Genomic DNA, 12,851 nt, shown 5'->3' with positions numbered 1-12,851 from the left:
TATGGAAGTAAGTATGCTGAAGCTTGCGATTTCCTTGCCATTCTCTCTTGTTTGACTGGTTAGTTATTTTTACAAAAAGAAAAAAAGAAAAAAAAAAGGCTACATAGCAACTAGATAGAGGTAGTTGGAGAAGGGGTTTTTTGCCAAGAAGTTTTGATTTCATTTCTGTTTTGGTCTGGGAGTTGCTGTTTTGCTCTGTTCAAATGACTATTTTGGGCCTCAGTTTCCTGTTTGTAAAATGGGAATGATGATGTAACTCTCTCCTGCCTTTATAAAATGCCTGGAAAGCTTTCCTTTGATGGAAAGCTTTATATGGCGAGAAAAAGAAAAAGCTTTATTAAACATGAAAATACAAAACTGTCTGTAAGCATTCTGATTATAATAGGATTATTTTCCTCCCTCAATGACTGCTGTTTTGCTTGCACCTGTAACCACCTGAATGACAATAAGCCATTAGGAATGAGTTCCAATTTCTGCTGTGCTTTGGAGATCTATCCTGCAGATTAATCTTTTGAGCCCAAGGCATTTAACAGGAAGGTTGAGTTTCACCTACCGATTACCGTGGGACAAAGTGCTGAGCAATCTGCAGCAGAGGAGTGTGTGGGATGGCTGTTGCTTTCTCTGGAGAAGTGTGATAGGACGGACTGATGTGTAGGTTCCCTTAACAGAAAACAGCTACATTTAAAAGGAATCACATCTTTATCTTCCCCAGGGCGATTTTGTAGTCATTGGAAACAGGTTAGACTTTTCACTCTTATTTCACAAAAGCTCTACATCATACTAAAATGGTTTTTATTAACTGTTTGATGGATATCTAAGCATGGAATGTGGGTTTTGTACTTCAAATGTGCCTCTGAAGTATGTGTGCGTTGTGTTGGTAAAAAATAAAGCTCTGCTCCATGCTGAGTAGAATGTGTGGAAGTGGAGTAACCTGTACAGGAGGAAACTTGCTGTCCCTGCTCACACGCAACTCCAGTAAGTGATCTGGTTGGGTTTTTTTTTAAATTACTTTATTTTCATAGGTTAAGTCTAAAGACCCTTTTCTTCTTGCCTTTGTTAGGAAAGGCAGGTAACCACTGTGTAAACCCCTTGTACTTAGTGGGCAGTATCTGTTATTTCTGACCTCTGGGACTTGGAACATGCTGGGATACCTCCGCTCCTGATCTGCAGATAAAAGTCTTCATGCTGGTGGTAATGGAGGGAAGGGTTGGCTGAACAAGGTGGTAGTCTGCAAGGAAGCACCAGAGGCTGATTTTACTGCTGGGGGTGTATGGGGTGCCGGCAGCACTATTCCTCATCCAGGGCTACGTGCACAACATCAGTCCAGGCGTGTTACCTGTGTGTCTCCTCTCTGAAGGTCCTGTGCCGCCTACCAGAGTGAGCTGGAGAGCTGAAGGGAGCAGCTCCAGCCCTGCAGGACCAGACTGAAACTGGGACTGCAAACTGGGTCCAAAACTCTTGAATTAATGGAAGCGCAAAAGCACAGGAACAGCTTGGACAAATAAAAGTACTGTTTAAAACACATTTTAAATATCTCTTCGCTGTGAGAGTTGCTCTGCCAGGCCCAGGACTCTGGGCTGGGGGCTTGAGGGGAGCAGGGGGATGGGGTTGATCAGAATGAGCACGTCCCTGGCAGGCTTGAACTCACCACATAGGCTATACCTATTCATGGGGAAATTTGAAGGGGAGTTTGAAAAAGTCACAAGTGGGATGTTTATGCAGCATTTCACCATCCTGAAATTAGGGATAACAAATTGTTTCCGAGAGAAAATTAACACTATGATATGTTTTTGGTAATTTCTTGAACTGTATCTTTTGTCTTTGGAAATGATGAAGCTCGATTTCCTACTCATGCACCCAGTACAGATTTTCACTGAGCAAGTTGCTAAAGGTGTGCAGCTCATACATGGACACAAAATACGCTAAAAGGGCAGGTACTGTGTACTGGACCTCTGCATCTCGCCGTGGTCATCAAAGGCCAGGTGAAAAAAAGCAATAGGCACCGACCTTTGGTGCCTCCCGCTGCCCCCCCGTGAGCCTTTAAAAGCCACCGGCAGCTGTCCTGGCTGTGCCGTGGTACAGGGGGAGAGTTTGGGCAGGACGCTGCCGGGCACACGAGGGGGAGAGAAGAGCAGGAGGGTAAATACAGGGGTTTGCCCCATCTCTCTCCTATGGGGAGAACCTAAAGAGATGTCCCTCATTACATAGGCACCTACATTCAGGTGGAGGTGCAAACCCTCCCAGCCTGTCTCCATGCTGTCGGGCTGGCTCGGCCACATGTCAGGAGCAGGATGAGGCGTCTTGGGGATATGATAGGGAATCTCAGTGGGTAAAGCGTGCCCACGGCAGGGAGGGAGGGCTGCTCTGACCTGCCTCCAGTCTAAGGCAGCGGCTGAGCTGGGGTGTTCTGGATAACGCTTTTGAGTACAGATACATAAATTAGGCATTTAAGCTGTTTGTCAGAATTTGACCCAGCTGGCACAGATTTATCTTCACCCAGTTGTCTGCAGCCCGTGCGACCCTGAGCTGAGCTGGCTCCCAGCTCGTTTTGCCCTGGCATTTTCTTCAGTCCCGGGTGAGCACACAAAGAGGGGCAGGCCGGGGCAGGGAGGGAAAGCCATCTCTCAACTGCTAGCAGAGGAGCTCCAAAGCCTTGTTTCTCTTGGACCACGGCCACTTGCACCCTCCCTACTGAATACTTGCCATCACTAGTCTCTAAGCCTTCCACCCAGAGGCCAGGGCAGTTTCAGGAGAGTAAGTGGGGCACGGCCTGGCCTTTCTCCTTGATCAGAGGAAAATACGCGTCTGCCTCCTTCCTCCCACCACCTCCGCTATGAAACAGAATCACAGCAATTTCCCCTGACAAGACGGATGAGTGGGTTTTCAGAAGCAGGGCTATGTGCGGCATCACGCACTATTATGGCTGCTACTACATCAGCATCTCCCCCCTCTCAGGCTATTTTGTCTAGTTATCTCCCAGCACTGAAATAATCCAGTAATGCTTTAAGACTTCATGAATTTTAAAACAGCTGCTGCCATCAACCTGTTCCGTGTGCCACAGATCCTGAGACAGAGATAGGGATATTTTCTTCAAAAGGCTTTATGGATGTCCTCTCATTTTCTGCCCTGCCCGAGCAGCCTGCACCCGGGCTGCTTCCTCGCTGCCTCCTGGCAGGGCGCAGGCCATCAGCACATGCAGTGGTCAGTGCTGCAGGTCCATGCTGTATTTCTGTGGTTTGTTTGGATGAAGGACTGTGGACAAGATGGACCGTGTTCATATGTTGGGCAAGAGTTGGGTTCCAGCTTCAGACAGCGAGCAAAAGTGGTTGAGGCTCAGATGGACAGACAACTAGAAACAAATCTGCATCCCATGCCTGGACCTCCTATAAAGCAATTTCAGTCCTGGGGGACTTCAACAGCTTTTGGTGAAGCTGCTGTTTATTTAGGAAGGTCTGAATAGGTTTAGAATAAACTCCTTAAGGAAAGTCGACCTTTTGCGGCAGTTGTTGGACTTGGCACATGATTGTTGGCTAGTCACACCAGTAAGACAACAGGATCTCTTCAGCTGCTCTGAAAGCCAGGATCTGAAGCCAGTTGTCCTTCTAGGAGCAATATCTCTGGGGTTGATGCTGTTGCTGCATCACTGCATTGAGATACAATGCAACCCTCCAAAGACCTGTCTTCCTGAGACACCTTCAAAGTGATGTCCCTGAAAAGCTTATTTTGAGTTAGAGCATGGCTCACAAAACAGCTGCTCAGCTTGGATTTTGGGTAATTGCTGACAATTCAGACTTCCAGAAAACCCCACTGATTCTCAGACTTGCTCTTCCACTGCTCTCCTCTTTCCACCTATCTAAAAAGAAGGAGAAAACAATGCCTTTTTACTGAAAATAGTTTTCAGATAACTGGTTTATGAGGTTTTCTTACTACATTCATTGTTTATACTCTTGACTGAAAGAAGCATAAATACATATTGTGACTTGTTATGCCAGTGTACATTGTGGAGCACAACCAGTTATCTGCTAGCTTCCCACATTACCAAAAGAAAAAATAGGATCTAGAAATTGAGCATCCATTTCACTAGCCTATGATACTCAATTTACAACTGAAAAGCTATGGAGTAAAGTCAGCATAATGATTATAGAGCTCCATAGACATTACAGATGCTGTATTTGAAAATGCACTTGGTTGTTTACTCTCCATGCTTTCCTTCCTGGACTGAAAAAAAAATCCGTAAGAGAAATCCTCACCCAGAGGTCATCATGGTGTGAGCTGCTGTGTAGAGGTGGCTGCTTTAGCCCCATGCCTCGTCCTCTGGGCTTCGGACAAAGGCATCTGCCGATGTGCCTGAGCTTTGCGGGGCGAACTGTATTTTGCTCTTAATCTGTGCACGATATCACCAATAAAATGTATCTGTCCAGGAAATTGCGCAAGGTTATTTAATAGTCAACCTGCATTACTGGGAAACAGTAATTAATTCTTAAAGCTCGAATATTTATCTTCTAAGGTATTTGGCACTTTCCCCATTACTAAAAACATCCTCTTCTCAGGTTTCAAATGGTCTTGGTAAACATTTCATAGTAATTTTTCCCCTTGGGATGGTAAGCCAATATCAGCAAATATTGTTTCTGGGTGCAGCTCTGAGAAGAGGGGACTAAACTCTCCCCACGCTGGGGCAGCGAGGTGAATTACAAACTCCGGTCCTGCAGCTGATGCATCCTTCCCCTCCTGCAAACAAATCCCAGCACAGGCAAAGCGCCAGTTGTCCGAAGCTCACAGCCCTGAACGCTTCCAGGAGCCTTTAAGAACATGGTTTGATCTGACCCACACTCAGCTAGCAGACTTCCCACTGACACCGTTTCTTTTGATACTAAGAAATCCAAAGGTCTCTTTAACCCTAGGAGATGGAACTGGCAGAAGCCCAAGGAGTGCAGAGATCTTGGAGAAACCACAGCAACAGCAGCATGATTTGGCAGTCTCTTAGGATCTAAAACAGCAAGGAGATGTTGCCTACCTGTAATACGACAGCAGGCAATAAATATGGATGTGATTAGGCTGATTTGGGTGAAAACAGATGGGTTGCACACAGCTGCTGGGACGAAAAAGGCCTGGCTGCTACCCTGTGATGCCCAGTGCCAGCGATGGGGGCAACTGCCCCCCCAGCTACAGGAGTTAGCCCTGGGCCCTGCCCCACACCTGAGCCGAGACATCTCAGCAGCTTCTGAGCAAACCTTCCTCTACAGCCCATGAAGAGAAGGAGGCACATCTGACCATTTTGCACCCCCACAGGGAGGAACCACCCTGGCTGAAACCCCTGTCTTGGGCAGCCACCGCCCCGCCCCCGTCTGTGCACTGCAGCAATGAGGAGACAAGTCCATGGTCCAGATTTACAGTATTTCATCATTCTTCGCCATCTTTGAGCAGCCACATTTCCTCCACCTGCCTCTGAAATGAGTTGGGAAAAAGCTGGTGCAGGTTTTAGACATGAAGTAACCACTCCATCAGCACAGGCAGGAGGGACATTTGAGCATTTTATACCAGAACTATGATTTTGTTACCCTTTCTCTTACCCTTTCATGTCTCAAACAGTGTATAGAGGCTAAAATAAGAGAGCTTTGTTGGGGTTTATCGCATTCTTCAAGGTGCCCAGTATTCCATTCAAGTGGCAATGTCCCTGCAGATTAAGGGTGCTTAAAACACGGTGTTTGTCAAGAGGGAATTTTTCCATCTTTCCGAGTGCTGCTCACATATGGCCTAATAAAAGACCTCCTAATGGACCATTTTGCTGTTGCACAACAAGGCTTTGGCTGTTATTTAGAATGTGCCGATGAGCTACAGCACCTGCTCTGTGCTAGGGGCTCCCCATCCCTCGGCCACCCAACGGGGGAAAGATGCCGTATCATTTCAAGGAGGGCCTTAAGAAAGCACTGGTGCTTCTGGAGTGAGCACAAGCAGGTGCAGTTCTGCAGGTCGGTTTGACTCCATTTCCTTTAAATAGATACCAGCAAGTGATTGGCTATTTTAAAGGTATATAAAATGTCAGATACGGAGGTTTATGTAGTTTTCTGGCACATAGCAAATGGATGCAGATGGAGCATGACTTCTGGAGTCCCTTTAGTATTTAAATAGGAAGATACAAATGTAAGAGATAGTCTGAGTCTCACGTGTCTATCTCATGCCAATGATCTTGGCGTAGAAGAGCCTATATAGAAATAAGGGCTATTGATAGGAAGCAGAGCTCTGTGCTAATTCAGGCTCATACCTTGAAGATAAAATATGTGTCTGATTGTTGAGGTGCCTGCTAATTTTAGCTCTGGTTTTGAATAACAGAATAGTGTTATTAGTCTGATGTAAAACTGTCCATATTTCTTACGCAAAATTGCCATCTCAGTAGTAAACCAGCCTACTTTGATTTTGCCTAGATACTAAGGAACAGTGGACAATAAATATGCATGCAATTAGGCTAATTTGAGTGAACAAAGAGGTATTGCCTAATATAGCTAAAATTCCAAGAACTCATGCATCAGATGCAATCAATTGTTTTCCCTGGCTTTTGATTGATTTAGGGATTTCTGAGCAAGCTTGCTTAGAAGATGTTATAGTCCATTTGCTTTTGTTAATGAGATGTTCAGATACGAAGCTGGTAAAATATAAGCAAGATCTGAAGCAGAACCGTGTTATTTTAATCTGAGCAATGAGGTGCCTTGCTGCCTACATCACCCCCTTGCACAGTAAGGTGAAAACATGGGAGGAAACTGGCACTTTCATGGGTCTACCTCCATGTGGACACAGTAGAGAAAGAGAGGTAAGGAGAGGTCGCTTCTGCTCCCCACCATGCTGTACAAAGCAAATTGATAATTATAAAATCTTCTTACTTAGGCAGAGGTAACACGGTGGGCTCCATCTTTCATTGCTTGTGCCTGCCCTGGTCTTCAACGTCCTGCTAGTAGGGTGCTGAGCTGGGGGACACGACTTACAGCCACGGGGGGCCTTCCCCTGGCAATCAACCTTAAGTTTCCACAGTTGTGCCTATGCTGCCAGCTGACTCAATCCCAGCCCCAAGGACCTGTGGACTGGTCCCTATTCACTCTGCTTAAAACTAATTGTCGCTAGATTAGACAGGTCTACATGAAATAGCATTCAGTTCTGGGTCTCTTCTGGGCCCTCTGGGATACTCAGGTCCCTAATGACAATTTTTCCCTTTTTTTTTCTCCTGCAGTTCAAAATATCCAAAATGATACAAAAACTGGGTTTGAGCACATGAGAGTGGCATTTTTATAACGCAAAACAGGCTTTGTGTTGCATGCCATGCAGTGTGGCATGAGGCTTGTGGAGGCGTTTCAGGGTGCAATGCCTGATCAGGTCCTGTTAAAGGTTGTTTTGGAGGAACCTAGCACCATCCTGTCCTTGCTGTCTTTTGGGGACAACTTGTGTGAATGAGCTGTTCCCAGAGCAGTGCCTTGGGGCCACCTAAGGTAGAGCTAGGCAGTGAGCTGTCAGCTGGTGGTCAGAGGTCCACCGCAGAGGTCCACTCCATGACCCTCCTTCAGGCCCCTGAAGAGACAAACCTGTTCACTCCAGTGAAGACCAGGATTTTTCTGTATAGCTCGCCACTAACGTGGAGAGTTTGGCTCCATTGTCTTTGTCATTTCCCTTCATGTAGGTGCAGGCTGGTTTTAGACCTCTCCTAAGCCACCTCTTTGCCAGATTACCCAAACCCATGTCCCCCAGCATCTCCTTGCAGATCTCTTGCACTGCTCAGCCGCAGCTTTCTGTCATCTCTTCAGTGCACCATCTGCTTTGTTCAGCTGCAAGTCTCTGCCCATTTCAGCTCCTTTCTCCACAGGACCAGGTCCTCAAGGGCCATCCCTGATCCTAGAGAAATGCATTTCATTTCTTCACTACCAAGAGCTCCTTCTTTTCATGGCTTGAAACATGACGGAGCCATACTAGTGGGTGCCTGTGAGAGCATGAGCTCCTTGGAGAAATGGCATGTTATCCTCCCCTGGGGGGCTGGAGGATCAGCTGGACTTTCTGGAGCACCCAGCGAAGCCTAGAGAGGGTGAAAGGGATCTGGAAAAATAAAACAGAACAAGTCTCCCCCCAGCACAGCTACCCCCAGAGGTGTTGGGTTTATTGCCAGGTAGGATGGATGTAGCACCCTCCCTCTGGCTGCTGGAGCAGCTCCCATCTAGAGGGGAACCCATGCCCTCAAGCATGACCATCAGCTGTGGCTTGGACACTGCCGAGGGGCATTTTTAGATTACTTAATTTAGAGAATTACTCGGCAAATACCAGCAGAAATCTGGTATAATTGTCATAATTTCCACTCTCAATAGTAAGTCCTTTTTGGTGTCCCCATGTCAAAAAGCAACAGACCCGTGGTCTGTGGTCCAGTGGTCAGGACACTTTCTCCATCTCCAATTCAGCAGCGTGTCATGGAAACACTGAACCACTGCATCAATCATTATCAAACGCGAGATGTGGGTCTCTGTACTCGCTGGAGAAGAAAGCCCTGGGGCTCTGGGCGCAGCTCTGCTCTCCAGGGGAGGCTCCGAGAGCTGCCACCCTTGTGAGGGCAGGAGCTGCCCCCGAAAGCTTCAGCCAGGCCTGGGCTGAAGCTCTTCCCTTCAGCATGTGCATCTCCAGGAAAAACAGCGGCATCTAATCATATTAGCCCTTCCCCGTCCCTCCTGCAGGTCGGCTTTACCCCACGGGAGCAGCAGTTAAAGACCCAGATGCTCACTGCCGTCCGGAGTCACAAATCAGTATCTCTGCCCCACTTAGCTAAAGCCAGATGCGATAAAAGCAAAACCAACCCCAGACCTCCACATTTCCTAACGAAATCAACCTATTCCTTTGTGAGCTTGTGCAATGTGCAGTTTCACAGCACCTCAAAAGTGGTTTATAAGAATATTAACCCACGGATATTCACTGTTTTGTGTTAGTTCCCGGTGAACACTCAGGATTTGCTGCAAAACTGTAAGCAAGGTGGGATCTAGTTTGGGGATGGTATTTTGCATGCTGCAAAGGATGAGGGAAAGGAAGATGATGTTTCTTTTGTGGGGTGAGTAGTGTACATATAACGGCGTGCACTCAAGCAAGGATATTATGGACCCTGTAACACAACTGCTGTAATAGTTTACAGTATTTAAACAACATTTAAAATGGGAAAACCTCAGGAGGTGTCCTGCAGTTTGTCAACAGCAATTTTTGTCCTAAGGACACTTTAGAGCAGCAAACTCCTTAATGAAAGATTTCCCAAAGCAAATGGAAACTTGGAATACTTATATTTCTTATATTCTCTTTCTGCTCCTAACCATAAACTCTGTATAATCTATCTACAAGCAGATGGACTGAGAGAAGATTTAATACTGACAAACACTGACAGTGTTTCTCCTTCCTGAATAATAAAGATAGATTTGTGTAGCCATTGCTGCCACTCTCAAGAAAATGTAGCTTTCCCCAAAGAAACCCTCCACAAAGGCAAGCCAGACTTCTTTTCTTATTCATTTTTCTAAATTATTTCTAATGTTATGTGTTTTTGCATTCAGAGTACAAGTTCCATGGTGTGACTTGGACACTAGATGATTGTTGTAGGTCCCTTCCAACTGAAATAGTCATTCTATTCTATTCTATTCTATTCTATTCTATTCTATTCTATTCTATTCTATTCTATTCTATTTTTAAAATAGACTTTTACTTAAAAACCCTGGGCTACTGGAGATGAATCTCTGCTGCCATTCAAGGCAAATTTCAAGCCTTCATATGTGACAAAAAAAAAGTGATGAGCTATGATCTAATGTGACCCAAAGGCTCAGAAAATGAGAGGGCATCCTGAGCTCCAAAGCTTATTTTTCAAATGATATGATTTTTAAGTCAATATGCTGATGTGGAGACAGAGGACGGAAAGAGGGAGGATGGCTTGCAGTGATTTTCTCCCTTCTCCAGCTTTTCTGTACTTTAAGGAAATGACCATGAAATCCATAGGAGGGAGCTGGGGAAAGTGGTGTCAGCAGAAATCATCGGCTCCTAGAAACCTGGGAGATGAAGCTCTTGAAGGGACCTTCCTGGAGCTCCAGACAGGGCCGGCTGTGCTTTGGGAAAGAAACTGCTGGTTACTGTACATCATCTGCTTGTTCTCCTGTTGCCCTTTTCTTCCTCCAGATTTGCTGAGCCCCTTGATTCATCCCTTATGCTCGGAGAAAATGTTGCTCACTGAAGACTCAGACAGCTTTGTTTAATCTTCCCGGGGCTGTGCTCACAGGCTTGAGCAAGTTGTTACCAGCAACAGCTATAATTTGAATCAGGACCTTGTTGCTATCAATCAACGCCGGGCAGAGGGTCACACTCAGCCAGGAGACCCAGAGCAGGCGGCTGAGGAAGGAAACCCGCAGAAAGCAGACACCTTGTGGGCACCAGCCTGAGCTGAGGGTTGCTGCCTGGGTGAGGTTGCATGGAGAAGGGCAGGAGGTACTGGCACCATCTTAGCACTGAATCAGAGAAATAAGCCTCTAAAGAGGGTGGGGAGTGGGCATTAGTCCTGTGTCCTAAAACAAGCTCAATAAGCGTATCAGGGATCAATGACATGTGAGCAGCCATGGCAGGTTCTTACCCCAGGGCTAGTAGGGTCCATCCCCAACAGAAACTTAAAATGCTCAGAAAAGTCTTTCTGAGTATTATTTGCCTCTGTGCACAGGCTAACACCAAGCCCAGGAATGCCAAGGCACCTGGGGAGGATGGATTGCTGCAGCAGGGAGCACCCATGGCTGCGTGGCGGCACAACGTGGGGATTTTGCTGGCTGTCCCAACCTCGCAGAGACCGGCATGTGGCAGCTTGGGCTGAGCACAAAAAAGGGAGCACAGGAGAAAGTTACAAGGTCTTTTGTAAACTAAGGGTTGTTTTTTTCCTCTTTGCCAGCACATAATAAATGAATATTCTCATCTTGTTAGCATTGTGTCATTAATACATAGCTGTACTGTTTGTGTGTAATATTGTTGTGCTAAACATCTGTTGAGTTCTATGTGTGCACAACATTTTCTGCTGAGCTCCCCACCAAGCAGAGGCACTGGCACCAGGCCTGCTGAGGACAAACTCCTGGTCCCCCATGGTGGGGTGCAGGGCAGCGCATCCCAGCTGCACTCCCTGCCCATCCCTGTCCCCATCCCTGTCCCTGCTCCCCTCGCTGGGGTGCTGGCTCCCCTCCCTGCCCCCTGTTTGTGCCAAGAGGGCGGGCAGCACCCCTCCATCGCAGGCATGGCTTAGCACCCTGTCCTCCTGTCATTCCCCAGCATGAGTTATTGCGGTAGCAGGTTTGGTGTTTGCTACGTAGCTCGGTGTGGTATTTTTTTCTTGAAGAAGGAGATGAACAGAGGAGCTGATGGGTCAGCAGGTAATTGGGTTTGTCTCTGCTGCAGTGGCCCAAATGGGTGATGGATGGTCCAGCCAGGAGGGGGAAGGAGGTGCTGTCATCCCCTGCTAACACACCTCCCGCACTCTTTCTGAGGGAAGGTGTCTCGAGAGGACAGCCTTTGGGAGCCTTCTGGAAGGGAGAAGCATTTGCACACACTGCTCCACATCTGCTCAGTTGGGACACTGAGGTTTGGAAAGTGCCAGGTTTACTCAGACCTTCGTTCTCTGGCCCTGCACCCCTCCCAGTACAGCCTCAAAGTGCTGGCTGATGTTTATTTTTTCTTCAGAAGCCCCAGTTGCATTAGGCAATTTCAGACACAGTGTTTCCAACTCCTGTGTGCTTGAGCCCTCCTCCAGAGCCACCTCTGATGTGTAGCTGCTGCCTGGTTTTGGCAGGGCTGGGCTTAATGCCTGTGGAGCCCAGACTTGCCTCTTTCTGTCAGTAGCACACAGTGGCCCACGCGCCTGGGCTGCTTCAGTTTGCCCTCCAGAAATTTTTGCTGGTCAAATGAGGAGAAAATGTGATTAATTTGCTGGTTTAACTTCCCACGGATTACTTTGAAGACACCGGTCAAGTTGCAGCTGGCTTGTGGCTTTTAAGAAAAGTGCTAGGAGATTTCTGCAGTGTGGCTGCTGATGCTCAGCTGAGCCACAGAAGCTGGGAGAGAGAGTGAGATAACCGGGAAATGATGTCGTGGGCTATTTCACCATCGCTTCCCTGCAGAGGCAAACACCACATATCCTCCGACCTCATTTCTGGTCTTATCTGCCCACCACAAATGCCCTGCAAGGACATCACATTTGATGACTGGCACTGGGAGAAACTTTTTGAGTTCTCGAGCTCCTCTCTGCTGTCCGCCGCCGACTAAGCTGCTGCCAAGAGCAAGTGGTGCTGATGTCACGAGTGACCACAGCTGTAGGGGTGTGTGCGTGTGTCGGTTCCCAGCACTCTCCACCCTCCGCACTGTGTCCTTACACAAGCATTGGGGAAGGTGCTTGACACAAACATTTTCCACTTAGAGCAATAAAACAGAGTCTTGATGGCATCATTTGCCAAGCAGCTACCGATAAACAAAACATTTTCTTTTTTTTTTCCCCCAAAAACGAGGCTATGCATTGTTTTCCTCCTACCAGACCCAAGTGTATCCCACACCGACACTGCGCTCAGTGCCGTGGGAGCCGAGGGTGCTTGGGGCACGGAGGGTGTGATCAGTGCCGTAACGGCTACACCATGCATCTTGCCTGGTTGGTAATGTCAGTAAGAACACAGCTGGTATGCCGCTACACCCACACGCTGCAGGAGGATTTGGCTTCTTTCCTTCCTCCTCATAAGAAATGCAATCAATCAACTGGTTGAACTGGACTGTCAAATCTGCTTCAGTCTGCTTCTGTTTGCAAAGCAAAACCTCCCAAACCTCCACACAACCCACAGGAAGGA

This window comes from Balearica regulorum, chromosome 1, assembly GCF_011004875.1.
Source record: "Balearica regulorum gibbericeps isolate bBalReg1 chromosome 1, bBalReg1.pri, whole genome shotgun sequence".
In the NCBI taxonomy this organism is placed as follows: Eukaryota; Metazoa; Chordata; class Aves; order Gruiformes; family Gruidae; genus Balearica; species Balearica regulorum.
Note: the sequence above shows the minus strand (reverse complement) of the source record.